Source organism: Ruditapes philippinarum, unplaced genomic scaffold (genome assembly GCF_026571515.1).
Source record: "Ruditapes philippinarum isolate M1 unplaced genomic scaffold, ASM2657151v2 ctg463_1_1_1_1, whole genome shotgun sequence".
In the NCBI taxonomy this organism is placed as follows: domain Eukaryota; kingdom Metazoa; phylum Mollusca; class Bivalvia; order Venerida; family Veneridae; genus Ruditapes; species Ruditapes philippinarum.
In genome coordinates, this window is record NW_026866611.1 from 1,234 (window position 1) to 16,175 (window position 14,942).

Sequence of the window (14,942 nt, forward strand, 5' to 3'; positions counted from 1 at the left end):
GTTCATGACATAAGTAGTGCTCAGTGTTCATGACATGAGTAGTGCTCAGTGATTAGTGTTCATTGCATGAGTAGTGTTCAGTGATAAGTGTTCATGTCGTGAGTAGTGATCATTGAATAATGTTCATGACATGAGTAGTGAAAAGTGTTCATTACATGAATAGTGCTAAGTGATTAGTGTTCATGACGTGAGTAGTGCTCAGTGATTAGTGTTCATGTCATGAGTAATGTTCAGTGAAAAGAGTTCATGACATGAGTATAGTTCAGCGAATAATGTACATGGCATGAGTAGTACTTAGTGAAAAGTGTTCATGACATGAGTAGTGCTCAGTGAGTAGTGTTCATGACGTGAGTAGTGCTCAGTGGTTAGTGTTCATGTCATGAGTAATGTTCAGCGAATAATGTTCATGGCATGAGTAGTACTTAGTGAAAAGTGTTCATGCCATGAGTAGTGCTCAGTGATTAGTGTTCATGTCGTGAGAAGTGCTCAGTGAATAGTGTACATTGCATGAGTAGTGTTCAGTGATAAGTGTTTAAGACGTGAGTAGTGCTCAATGATTAGTGTTAATGTCGTGAGTAATGTTCAGTGACTAGCGTTCATGACATGAGTAGTGTTCAGTGAATAATGTTCATGTCATGAAACTCGTATGCTCAGTGAATAATGTTCATGATATGATAATGCTAAGTGTTCAGGTCATGAGTAGTGCTCAGTGAATAATGTTCATGACATGAGTAGTGATTAGTGTCCGTGACATGTGTTGTCCTCAGTGACTAGTGCTGAGTGACAAGTGTTTTGGACACTATGAAGTATGCAGCGATGTTTAAGTTACTTTTTGTAGGGAAAATAAGAATAGGTATGAAGGTTATATTGACAGTGTGAATATCACTTAGTAAGAAGTGTTCAAGAAGTTGGCAGTGGTGAATGTTGTGAAGATAATAGTTTTTTTGACCGTGCGACCACATACACGCATCAAGGACAGTGTGCTGGAAATGACCGTGTGACCACATACACGCATCATAGTTCCCTCTTTAATTTTAAAGAGGGTAAAGATGAGCCATCTCAAAAGACCCCTTCTATTTCAAAGGGGTCTATAAGAAATGACAAAGTGAATCTGTCTTTCCACATACAGTGGAAGACAAGTTGCTTTTTAAGCGTATATGAAAACATTTTCAAATAGTTTATATATCGTCGCAATTATAACAAACGGACTGGTTAAACCATATCACATTTTCATAATACGTAAATCATTTTGTTAATTTCTTGTCCGACAGACACAATAAATTATGTCTTTGCTTTAGGGAGTATGATATTTTTACAAAAACATCAAGGTAGAATTTACTCAAACATGTATAATATGTGCAAAACAGTAGTTTATGTACAGTTCGAACTTAAACAAACATCCAAGGGGAATAACCATTGAAATGATTCATTTTATTCTATAGACAGAGATATTGCACCGCTAAAGACACGTTGACGCCGTCCATTGGTAAAATTTCTAAAAATATGAGATTCTTACATAACTAATTATCGAAATAATGCCTGGTTTGATATTGTATCAAGCAGATTTTTGATATCTTGTTTTGCCTATTTCAGATTCTTCGTCTTCGTTTTTACATGGATGAAAAAAATCTTTTTAAAAAGTGAAGGGGGCAAATCAACAGTTTCGTGTTTTGATTCAATATTAAGTAAATGCAGTTTCATTGAAAATCTAGTTATTCACTTGGTTCAAAATTGGTGATATACAGTGTAACTTCCGAATTCCGGAACTTCCAAAATTCGGAAACTTCTGACATCCGAACATTTTTCAGGGTCCCGAATTTTCTCCTATTTTCTATGTAATTAGTACCTCTGAATTCCGGAACTTCTGAATTCCGAACGATTTTCTGGTAAAATTTGGGTTATATCAATTAAAATTTACTTCCAAAATTCAGAAATGAAAAGGTGTGAAGCAATAAAATACTTCTTCAAAATCTTCCAATTAGCAATAACCATTTATCTTGACACCTATTACAATCACAACCTGTCAAGCTTGTCAAACACTTGATTATGAACTTAAAGACTGGGAGTGTAATGGGATGAAAAACAAAGATTAAAGGTTAATAACTGGTACTACATGAACTATACTAAAGGATAAATTCTGATAATTAACATTATCCTATAGTATCAACGCATTCATTTATATTTAGACGACAAAGATATAGAGGATATTTGTTTGTTTGTGTGTAAGATGAAATTTTATTTCATCGAGTGGGCTTTAAAAACAGTATTCTCACGAGTGGCGTAGCCACTCGTGAGAATACTGTTTTTAAAGTTCACGAGATGAAATAAAATTACATCTTACACAACAAACAAACAAATTTTCTTTTTATTTTATGCTTAAAAACAAGTTAAAACGAAATTTCCATAATATTAACGTTAATATTAAAATCTGTTTTCCCCATTGAGAGCCCCATTTAGTCGGAATTTCTCATTAAAAACAAGAAGTCTTGAGCTGAAAAATAAGTCCGACAATCAACGTTAAATGACGGTGATATTATTCATTTTATTAAAAAAATATGAATGATCGCTTGTTTTAATAATAAAAACAAACAATTCTTGTAGGAGAAAAAGTCCAACCATCCATCCATATTTCTGTTACTTACTGCGAATTTATATTAGACCTGGCTTTGTTAAATGTAAGCGGCAGCCATTTTTTAAAGTTGTGTATTTCATGGGAGGAAAATAATTGTGTTTGATTCAGAGGGATATCATTTGGATTTGTTAGTCATACACCTTTTTAAAAGAAAGAAAACTTATTTGAGGATTGTAACAGACAAAATATAAGTGTTGACAGATGTGAAAACATTCAAGAAAGGAGCTAGGAAAATTGAAAACTTCAAAGGCTGGCTCTGGAACGCTGCTGTCGATGGGTTGTTTACTTATTCTCCGAGCTGTAGCTGTCAATGCTTTGCAATTTTTCATAAAGCATACGGCAGTTATTGCTCGTAGGATACTTTAATATGCCCAAATGTCATCAAGAGCAGTTTTGCATGTGGAAGGAATGTATTTTTCAGACTGTAAAAATCACAGACGCTTGGGGGTCAGATCCTGCCCCCCAACGTGATACGCCCCTGTAAACACTCTACCAAAACTATTTTAATATTTAAACACGAATGGGACATCTATTACAACGATAAAAATGGTTTTCAAACAATTTTTACATATATGAAAAAATACCGTATACCATCAAGTCTCAATAAAGTAGACTTGATGGTATACGGTATTTTTTCATATATGTAAAAATTGTTTGAAAACCATTTTTATCGTTGTAATAGATGTCCCATTCGTGTTTAAATATTAAAATAGTTTTGGTAGAGTGTTTACAGGGGCGTATCACGTTGGGGGGCAGGATCTGACCCCCAAGCGTCTGTGGTAAAAATGAAACAAAAAAATAGAGACGAAATATGGTGATTGGAATTTGAATGAATAGAAGTTTTCTTTTTTTTTATTACTTTTGACATTTAAGTTATTTATCAATTTCAGCTTTGCTTTTTCTTTAAACAGCCCGACATTGTCAGAATTGTCAGCAAAAATAAAATTGAGGTACCACATGGGGAAAATCTTTAAAAAGTAGTTTCGTCATTGAAAAGTGTGAAATTTTATTTTGATAATTTTCACTGTGAAATTATCAAATATAATTTTCACGGATAAATCAGTAATCCACTGAAAAGCATAAAATAAATTTTAATAATTTGACATTTTATGAATTAAATCAGCTTCATATATTGTTCATCATGTCTTCTTAAACAATTGATGCTTAGGGCTACTTGTTTAGATACTTTCGAAATTCTGAATTCCGGAAACTTCCAATTTCCGAACTTTTTGGCATGGATGATAACTTAATGTTAAAACTCGGATAAAATATGTACTACTCAAAGAGTTTATGTTGTCTTATTTTCATATTGCTATTATTATTTAAAATAATATATTGAACAAATTGGAAAAAACAGTATGAAGCGAACGTCTGATCCTCTATTTTTATTCTTTATTTATTCATTTATATATATATATATATATATATATATATATATATATTATATATATATATATATATATATATATATATATATATATATATATATATATATATATATATACATGTTGTTTGTATATATATTTATTTAATTATTTAATTACTTATTTAACTATTATTAGTATTGTTGTTGTTGTTGTCCCAGTCCCAGGTTTAATAGAGAAGGAGTACAGACATGCATAATCAGAAAAAAATCTGAAACTTTTGACTTTTGCTTTTTCGTGACAGAATGAAAGCTTTTTCATTGCAGAGATTACAGTTAAAATGCATGTGTGCAAGTTCCATAACCACTGTCATTATTCACGTAAAAATTAACAGTTCGCTTAGAGTTTTTTATATTCAAGGTGGCCAACCCGCGTGGCTTTTGTGGTATTGTTGTACCCACATAATTTGGATTTTAACTAGATTCAAGTATGTTTTTCATTGATTACTTTGCTGTTACCTGATGAATATGTAATAGAAAGAGCACCGAAACACGGGGCTATCTGCACGAGGCTATCTGATTTGTACGAGGGGGCGTAGCCGAGTGTTTTGGTGTTCTTTCTCTTTTGTATCATAGTCAAACATAAAAGCACGTTCCATGTTGTCACAATATGAAACCCCGGCAAAAATGAACCAATGAACGAACATCTGAATATGACATTTCTGTCGCTTTCCCTTTCTCTGCCGTCACAATATGTAAACCCCAGCAAAAATGACCCAATCAATGGGCATGCTCTGGAGTGCGGGTAACTAATTTTTTCAACAGAAAGGTCCCCAAACTATGATACTATTTGGAGATATAGCGCAGGATAACCGGAATTCTAAGTTTTGTCAGATGGTGTTATAGTCCTAAAACTAGATTGTTATGTTATCGTAAACACGTGTGTCAATAATCTAGATTATTTTCAGACAATTACAGCAAAAAAAATGACGGGTGCAAAATGACGAGTATGACGGGTGCAAAATGACGAGTACTTTTGGTCATTATGCATTTTCATAAACGTTAATGGTCCCTTATAGAAACTTTTTTTGGAAGAAGATGATTCGAAAGAAAACGGTACCGTAAACACAACAAATTTGATCAAAGCGCTGAAAGCACTGAATACAACAGACTAGCTAAATGCCTTACGATAGAACATTATTACACCATTCTTACATGTATTTTCAGGTTTGATAAGATTTTGGTGTATTTGTATTAAAATTTTGCAAGAAAATTTTAATATTTCATTATATTATGATTTTCCATTTATTATTATTATTATTCTTTTATTCACATTAATAAATTTTGCTTTTTTACCGTTTTTTTTGTTTTATGTATATATAAGACAATGTACTGTATTACGGTTTCGACATTACTGATTAAGAGAAATAATAGGTAACGTCAATTTATTAATAAATGAGACTAAAAAGATGTTGCAACATCACAGAAAAATGATTATAATTTGTAAAATAGTCTGACCCACCTTTTTGTGTCGCCTTGAAAAGGCGACATATAGGGGTTACATTTGTCGGCGTCGTTGTCGACGTCGGCGGTCCCTTAAGCTTGTCCGGAGCATAAGTCAGTCATTATAAGTCGAATTGACTTCGAACTTGGTATGCATGCTTCTTATAACGACCCGAGGTGCAGTGCACAAGAATCGGTTCTCTGCACTTCTTAATTTTTGAGTTATTGCCCTTTGTTAATTTTCATACATTATTTTTGTCCGTGCCATTTCTCCTAATGTATAAAAGCTATGGACTTGAAACTTTATAGGATGATAGATCTCATTTAGAAGAATTACAGTGCACAAGAAGCGGTACTCTGCATTTCTTGTTTTTTGAGTTAATGCCCTTTGTTAATTTTCATACTTTATTTCTGTTCGGGTCATTTCTCCTAAAGTATAAAAGCTATGGACTTGAAATTTCATAGGATGATAGATCTTATTAAGAAGAAGTGCACTGAACAAGAACCGGTACTCTGCATTTCTTATTTTTTGAGTTATTGCCCTTTGTTAATTTTCATACTTTATTTTTGTCCAGGCCATTTCTCCTAAAGTATAAAAGCTATGGACATGAAACTTCATAGGATGATAGATCTCATTAAGAAAAAGTGCAGTGTAAACAACCGGTACTCTGCATTTCTCATTTTTGAGTTATTACCCTTTATTAATTTTCATACTTTATTATTTATTTATTATTTATTATTGCCCTTTGTTAATTTTCATACTTTATTTTTGTCCAGGCCATTTCTCCTAAAGTATTTATAAAAGCTATGGATTTGAAACTTCATAGGATAATAGATCTTATTGATAGGAAGTGCAGTGCACAGAAACTGCTGCTCTGCACTTCTTATTTTTTGAGTTATTGCCCTTTGTTAATTTTCATATATCATTTTTGTCCTGGCTATTTCTCCAGCCGTAAACTATATGGTTCACAAGGCGACACATCCGACTCGCGGAGTTCTAGTTAGCAATCTAAACTTCCGTATATATTTTTGTTTACAGATATGAGTCTTAGTTGAATGGAAAATATTGAAGAGCGAAAGTGTTCCATGACTCAAGGACAGACAGCGTTGTCTCCCAAAAGTCAAAGCGAGACAAAGTTGTCTCCCATTATTCAATGTAAGACAGAGTTGTCACCAAAACCTGAAGACCAGACAGAGTTGTCTGCCAAAGAATACCTAGCCAAGATGAAAATAATTCTTCCCTTTTCCCTTCTTACAACCGGTTGGAAGACATGTTTTTAGCTTTTACAAAGAGCAATTATTCTCATTATAGGCAAAACGAAGAAAATGGGAGGTATTTCCTGGAGGGAACAAGTTTTGCTGCAACGGGAGATACATCCGGGGACCTGATTGTACTGGATACCTATTAACTCTAACATTGATCCTAATCATATGTATATATTTGTAAAAAAAATTTATCATTTCGTATCGATATTTATGATCTAACGTGTGTTTGAATTCACATGATCATTTATGTAGCGTATTTATGAATGCACAAACCCATACAAAAAACTTTAATGGAGCGATTTTAAAATGAGTCTGTATATACATTATTATACAATAAGATAAGATAATTATATTTGATATTGGCCATTAATTTTCTGTCATCAACTAGTATAACTATTAATTTTCGTGTTATTGTAAAAAAAATAGAAGCACTACTTCAATGAGATGTTCGCTGTCTTTCACCTAAGAGGATTCTCTCGTCAAAAAAAAAAATGTTTGGTTTCCACCAAAGACTGTAAAATTATTGTTGTTATATATATACTTCGATATTTTATTTGTAATAATAACTTTTTTTTATTTACAGGAGGCTTGTTTTTTAGCTTCGACGGCGTGTATTTATGGAGAAGAGTAAGCCCAGTGATACCAGCTGTAGGGGTCCCTTTCTTTCTACTTATCTTGGCATTGCTGAATATTACCACATTTTCTGACCGGTTTGTTTTTTAGCTTCGACAGCGTGTATTTATGGAAAAGAGTTAGCCCAGTGATACCAGCTGTGGGGGTCCCTTTCTTTCTCCTTATCTTGACAATGCTGAATATAACCACATTCTCTGACCCGGGCATTCTTCCAAGAGCTGATCAAGTCCATTTTGAAAAACTATAGAAAAGATACTGAAGGAACGCGATTCATCGAGACAGAGCTCAAAGGAAGGATATTCAGACAGCCATACTGCAGAACTTGCAAGATATACCGGCCCCTTAGATCATTCCATTGCAGCACTTGCGATAACTGTGTGGAGAGATTTGACCACCATTGTCCATTTGTGTCGAATCGTATCGGGAAAAGAGATTACAAGTATTTCTACGCTTTGCTGATATTCGCGACCATGATGTCCTGTTACGTCATCGGGTGCAATGCGGCAGGCATGTACTTCCGGGTGCAGGAGAATGAAATCAGCGAAGCCCTTATGAACTCGTTTTCCAGTTTTATTGAAGGGATCCTTTGCCTTTTGGTGCTTACTGGTTTATTATGCCTCGTCATCTGTCACTCCTTGTTTGTTTGCCAGGACCAAACAACAAACGAATCGATGAAGGGCACATTCGATGACAACAAAATCAACCCATTTAGCCAGGGTAATTGGTATTCCAACAGCTATTATTCTTTGCATGCCCATCTCAGCCAGCTTAATTGACAGGCGCGGATTTGTTGGCGGTGGGCGGTTGTGAGGAGATATGCGATGGTTAAACAGCTCCGCCATTATAAAAACAATTTTCTTAACTTACCAAAAATATAGCATTTTTTCTAAATTTCATTTTTGTAAAGGATATTTTCACTCTTTAATTACTAGTGCATCTCTTCAAATGTAACACTTTGTTTCCAGATTTTTATACTTCACAACAGCAGGTGCCAAGTGCCGTGTGGCAGCTGTAAAAAGTTGCCCCGCACTTCACTTCAGTGTTGTTATATTTTTCTGGTCCTTCGGGATCATTGATGCCAGCACTATTAAGTGTTGAGAATCGAGTACCGCTCAAGCCGGTGCTAGGGGGCGTGAGGGATGTTGCACGTATTCATTATCCCTCATGTACAGACTCAATCAAACCGAGTCTGCAATTCTTATGTAATTTTGTTGTGATTAATGCTTCCGAGGGATCACTTTGTTTCTAGATTTTTATACTTCACAACAGCAGGTGTCAAGTGCTGTGTGGCAGCTGTAAAAAGTTGCCCCGTACTTCACTTCAGTGTTGTTATATTTTTCTGGTCCTTCGGGATCATTGATGCCAGCACTATTAAGTGTTGAGAATTGAGTACCGCTCAAGCCGGTGCTAGGGGACGTGAGGGATGTTGCACGTATTCATTATCCCTCATGTACAGACTCAATCAAACCGAGTCTGCAATTCTCTTGTAATTTTGTTGTGATTAATGCTTCCGAGGGATCACTTTGTTTCCAGATTTTTATACTTCACAACAGCAGGTGTCAAGTGCCGTGTGGCAGCTGTAAAAAGTTGCCCCGTACTTCACTTCAGTGTTGTTATATTTTTCTGGTCCTTCGGGATCATTGATGCAAGCACTATTAAGTGTTGAGAATTGAGTACCGCTCAAGCCGGTGCTAGGGGGCGTGAGGGATGTTGCGCGTATTCATTATCCCTTATGTACAGACTCAATCAAACCGAGTCTGCAATTCTCTAGTAATTTTGTTGTGATTAATTCTTCCGAGGGATCACTTTGTTTCCAGATTTATATACTTCACAACAGCAGGTGTCAAGTGCCGTGTGGCAGCTGTAAAAAGTTGCCCCGTACTTCACTTCAGTGTTGTTATATTTTTCTGGTCCTTCGGGAACATTGATGCCAGCACTATTAAGTGTTGAGAATTGAGTACCGTTCAAGCCGGTGATAGGGGACGTGAGGGATGTTGCACGTATTCATTATTCCTCATTGTTATATTTTTCTGGCCCTTCGGGATCATTGATGCCAGCACTATTACGTGGGCTCCTTGCCACTGGTTCTTGTTGCTGGGTCGAATGGGGGCTGCGTTCATTGAACGCCGCCTTTCCTTGTTGATCTTGTTTATCATATTTTGAGAATTGAGTACCGCTCAAGCCGTTGCTAGGGGACGTGAGGGATGTTGCAAGTATTTATTATCCCTCATGTACAGACTCAATCAAACCGAGTCTGCAATTCTTATGTAATTTTGTTGTGATTAATGCTTCCGAGGGATCACTTTGTTTCCAGATTTTAAAGATTCAGCTATTTCTTTTATATTTGCAAAAATACCAGTATATTTCTAATATTGACATAAGTTCAATCTAAACATTGTAAAATGTTATGTTTTCTTTATATTTAAATTTCACATAGGGTCTACATTGTATATTTCCGGCACGTTTTTCTCTAATATGTATATTGATAAAAACGGTAGAATATGATGAACAAGATCAACAAGGAAAGGCGGCGTTCAATGAACGCAGCCCCCATCCGACCCAGTCGGATAATGTAGTTGTACTTCAGTACAATCAGAGTTGTACTTCACAACAGCAGGTGTCAAGTGCCGTGTGGCAGCTGTAAAAAGTTGCCCCGTACTTCACTTCAGTGTTGTTATATTTTCTGGTCCTTCGGGATCATTGATGCCAGCACTATTAAGTGTTGAGAATTGAGTACCGCCCAAGCCGGTGCTAGGGGGCGTGAGGGATGTTGCACTTATTCATTATCTCTCATGTACAGACACAATCAAACCGAGTCTGCAATTCTTATGTAATTTTGTTGTGATTAATGCTTCCGAGGGATCACTTTGTTTCCAGAATTTGGTATTTTCCCCGTTTACTTACGTGGAAATTGACTTGACGTCCATTTCAAAATGGTAGCACCCGTATTGATACCATTTAAAATATGATAAACAAGATCAACAAGGTAAAATTCTGGAAACAAAGTGATCCCTCGGAGGCATTAATCGTGATTCAACAGTATTCAAGGTAGGAATACTGGAACCACCCAACAAGAAAGATGCCGAAAAGATAGAATTAAAATACCACAAGTACACCAATTATGTCGTGCTGTAGGTCTACTATATTGGTGTAGAACGGTTGCGACTGAAACTCCATTTATATACGAGTTCTATATAAGTTTTAACCTGCAAAGATGGTGATAACCTTGGTGTGAAGCCGGCAACAACAAATACCTGCACAAACGCAAAACTCAGAGATGTTATATTTCCGATCCTTCAGCACGACATTATTGTTGTGCTTGTGGTAATTTAGTTCTTTCTTTTCGGCTATTTTCTTGTTGGGTGGTTCCAGTATTCCTCACTTGAATACTGTTGAATCACCCTTAGGATATGTGGCCTGCTTTTTAAATTTGTCTTTTGACGTCTTATCTATGATATGCAGGCTTCATAACCTCTGATCCCCTTTCAAAATTCCATTTTATTTAGTTCTGCCCATTGTTTTCTCGTTTAGGGCAAAAGCATTTTTTTTTACTTTGGGACCATGTGCCGCTTTTCATGGAATGGCACCGACGTATCACATTGAAGGTTCCATGATAACCGCCATATGAACACATCTGCGGATGTTTCAAAATTGTACCAAGTCATGTTAAATGTTGAATTCTGCTTAAGCCGGTGCTAGGGGGCGTGGACGGTAGTTTGCACTTGACAGTACCGTCCATGAACAGGCTCAATCAAACCGAGCCTGCAACATTTTCAATTTGTCGTGTTTGGGCTTTCTTTAGGGATTCTTTTTTTTTTCTATTCTGTTCCGTGTATCCGGTCTGAAATAATCAGTTAGTGAAGTGATTTTTATACGCCCGTTTGAAAATTTGAAAAACGGGACGTATTATGGGAACGCCCCTGGCGGGCGGGCGGCGTCCAATTTTGTCCGGAGCATATCTCCTACATGTATGGAGGGATTTTAATGAAACTTCATAGAAATGTTCACCACTATGAGGAGCAGTGTCGCGCACAAGAACCAGGTCACTAGGTCAAAGGTCAAGGTCACACTTAGAGCTCATTGAAAAATGCTTGTCCGGAGCAAAACTTCCACATGTATAGAGGGATTTCAATATTACTTGGCACAATGTTCACCATTGTGAGGCGGAGTGTCGCGCGCAAGATTCAGGTCCTTGCGGCCAAGGTCAAGGTCACACATAGAGGTCAAAGTTCAGATAAAAATATGAAGATGTGTATATGGACCATTTAGTCATCATTTATTGAGGGATTGTAACACAAATGGTCATTATCAAGACTATGGCTGTGATACATATAATTTAGGTCAATATATACAAGGTCAAGGTCACTAAAGATGATGAAATATCCAGATTTTGTCCGGAGCATATCTCCTACACGCATGGAGGGATTTTAATGAAATTTCATAGAAATGTTCACCATTATGAGAAGCCATGTCACGCACATGAACTAGGTCTCTAGGTCAAAGGTCAAGGTCACACTTAGAGCTCATTGAAAAACGCTTGTCCTGAGCAAAACTTCCACATGCATAGAGGGATTTCAATATAACTTGGCACAAATGTTCACCATTGTGAGGCGAAGTGTCGCGCACAAAATTCAGGTCCCTGCAGTCAAGGTTAAGGTCACACATAGAGGTCAAAGTTTAGATAAAAATATGAAGATGTGTATAGGGACGATTTAATCATCATTTATTGAGGGATTGTAACACAAATGGTCATTATCATGACTACGGCTGTGACACATGTACTTTAGGTCAATATATGCAAGGTCAAGGTCACTCAAGATGGTGAAATATCCAGATTTTGTCTGGAGCATATCTCCTACATGTATGGAAGAATTTTTATAATACTTTATGGAAATGTTCACCACCATGATATGTATTGCTCCATGCATGATCCAGGTCAAAGGTCAAGGTCACACTTAGAGCTCATTGAAAAACGCTTGTCCGGAGCAAAACTTCTACATTCATAGGGGGATTTCAATATAACTTGGCACAAATGTTCACCATTGTTAGGCTGAGTGTCGCACGCAAAATTCAGATCCCTGCGACCAAAGTCAAGGTTACACATAGAGGTCAAAGTTCAGATAAAAATTTGAAGATGTGTATAGGGACCATTTAGTCATCATTTATTGATAGATTGTAGCACAAATGGTAACTATCATGACTACAGGTGTGACACATTTAATTTAGGTTAATATTTGCAAGGTCAAGGTCACTGGAGATGATTAAATATCCAGATGTTGTCCGCAGCATATTTTCTACATGCATGGAGGAATTTCAATATAATTTGGCACAAATGTTCATCATTGTGAGGCTGAGTGCCGTGCATAAAATTCAGGTCCCTGCGACCAAGGTCAAGGTCACACATCCTGTGCATATCTTCCCTACTGATTTGTTTTAAGGTTCATTTAACAACAGTGCCAAGAATAAAAACTTGCTTGCTAGATAACACTTATCCATAATGCCCCATCTCCATCTAAAGCTTTCGTAAACGGGCGTATTTTGTGACTATGGCACCCTTGTTCAATCTTTAAACGTCGGTCAAAAATGAAAAACAAAAAGCTATACAATAGCCATTAAAAGGTTCACATGTATACGATATTTTATGGGTACTGGCAAAATGCTCAAAAAGGAAACAATCGCGCATGGACTGGTATCATTTTCAGTCCGCACCAACACGTGACGTAATTCAAAGTTCGAACACCCGTTAGACAAAACCGATCAGCATTAATCGGATAAGACAAAGTTCAGGTCCGCCTGGGCTCCTTGCTATTGGTTCTTGTTGCTGGGTCATAAGGGGGTTGCGTTCATTGAACGCCGCCTTTCCTTGTTGATCTTGTTTATCCTATATTCCAGTTAACAGACTTTTTCAAACCATTAGAAAGAGCTATCAAAGCTATCCATTAACATGCTTTTGATGGCATGCCTGGCACTTGGTTGGCTGATACGTAAAAATCACCAGGCGGCACTCCAAATTACAAAGCTGCCACTTCTTGATCATTTACATTTATGGTTTTTAGTAAATCAAAGCCTAAGGATGATTTTAATCTTATGTATAATGGTAAAAAGCTTGATTTGGTAGATAACTTTACTTACCTTGGAGTGCTTTTAATCATAATGGTAAAATATGATAAACAAGATCAACAAGGAAAGGCGGCGTTCAATGAACGCAACCCCCACATGACCCAGCAACAAATTAAACAAATTAAATTTTTGAAATAAAACAAAATCTTGTTAATGCTAGAAGAGCAATGTTTTCTGTAATTCAAAAGTCCCGTAAATTATGTCTACCAATTTCTTTGCAACTGCATTTATTTAACTCTATGGTTTTACCTATCCGTTTTATGGAAGTGGAGCAAGTTCAAACTTTAGAGAAATTTCTGTTGTATTTTTGTAAGTTTATTTTGAATTTAAAAGCTACTACGCCTAATTGTATGGTTTATACGCCACTTTTCATGGAATGGCACGAATGTGTCACATTTAAGGTTCCATGATAACCGCCGTAGGAACACATCTATTCAAAATTTCACCATTGCCATTATTAAATGTTGAATTCTGCTTAAGCCGGTGCCAGACAGTAACTTGCACTTTCCATTACCGTCCATGAACAGGCTCAATCAAACCGAGCCTGCAACATTTTCAATTTTGTCTTGTTGGGCTTTCTTTGGGAATTCTTTATTTCTCCCTATCTTATGATGAATTTGGCATATTTCCATTAGTCTTGCAAGTGAAAGCAAGAGTTTTGTGTTTCCGTGTTTTTTGTGAATAAAATTATTAATGCTAAGGAAAATTAAATATGTAAACTTCTGTTTAAAACAAGGTTGTCTTTGTCCACTAGGAATATTGTTAATTTTAGATGGATAACATTTGTGAAAGAAACGCTTAGTAATCTTGGTATGTCTAAATATTTTCATCTACAGTAGATAATATTAATCACTTTAAAAGTATTGTTTATTTTAGACTACATGATCATTTTTACAAGATTGGCATAGTACAACTGATACATCTTCTAAGTGCTTAGTGTATCGTGCATATAAAAATACTCATTGTTTTGAAAAATATCTAGATGCACTTCCATTTGACATAGGCAAATATGTATGTAAATTTAGAACAATGAATCACCTATTACCAATTGAAAAAGGCAGACATTTGGCAACTGACCATAATAATAGACTCTGTTCCATATGTCAGTATCAAGCTATTGGTGCTGAATTTCACTACTTATTTAAATGTTCGTACTTTAATGACATTAGATGTAAAACTATTCTTCCCAGTTTTTATATTAATCCCAATATTTTTAAATTTCACAGATGAATGAATAGCTGTGATAAAAAAAATCTATTAAAACTATCTTTATTTTGTAAAAACATTATGTTAAAATTTAGATAATACTTCTAATCCCATTTGTTACGATGTAAAATATAATTATGTAGTATTGAATTCAGTAGTTGAAATGAACAATATGATCACATATTTTTGTTTATTTAGCTAGCCATATTCTTTTATTTG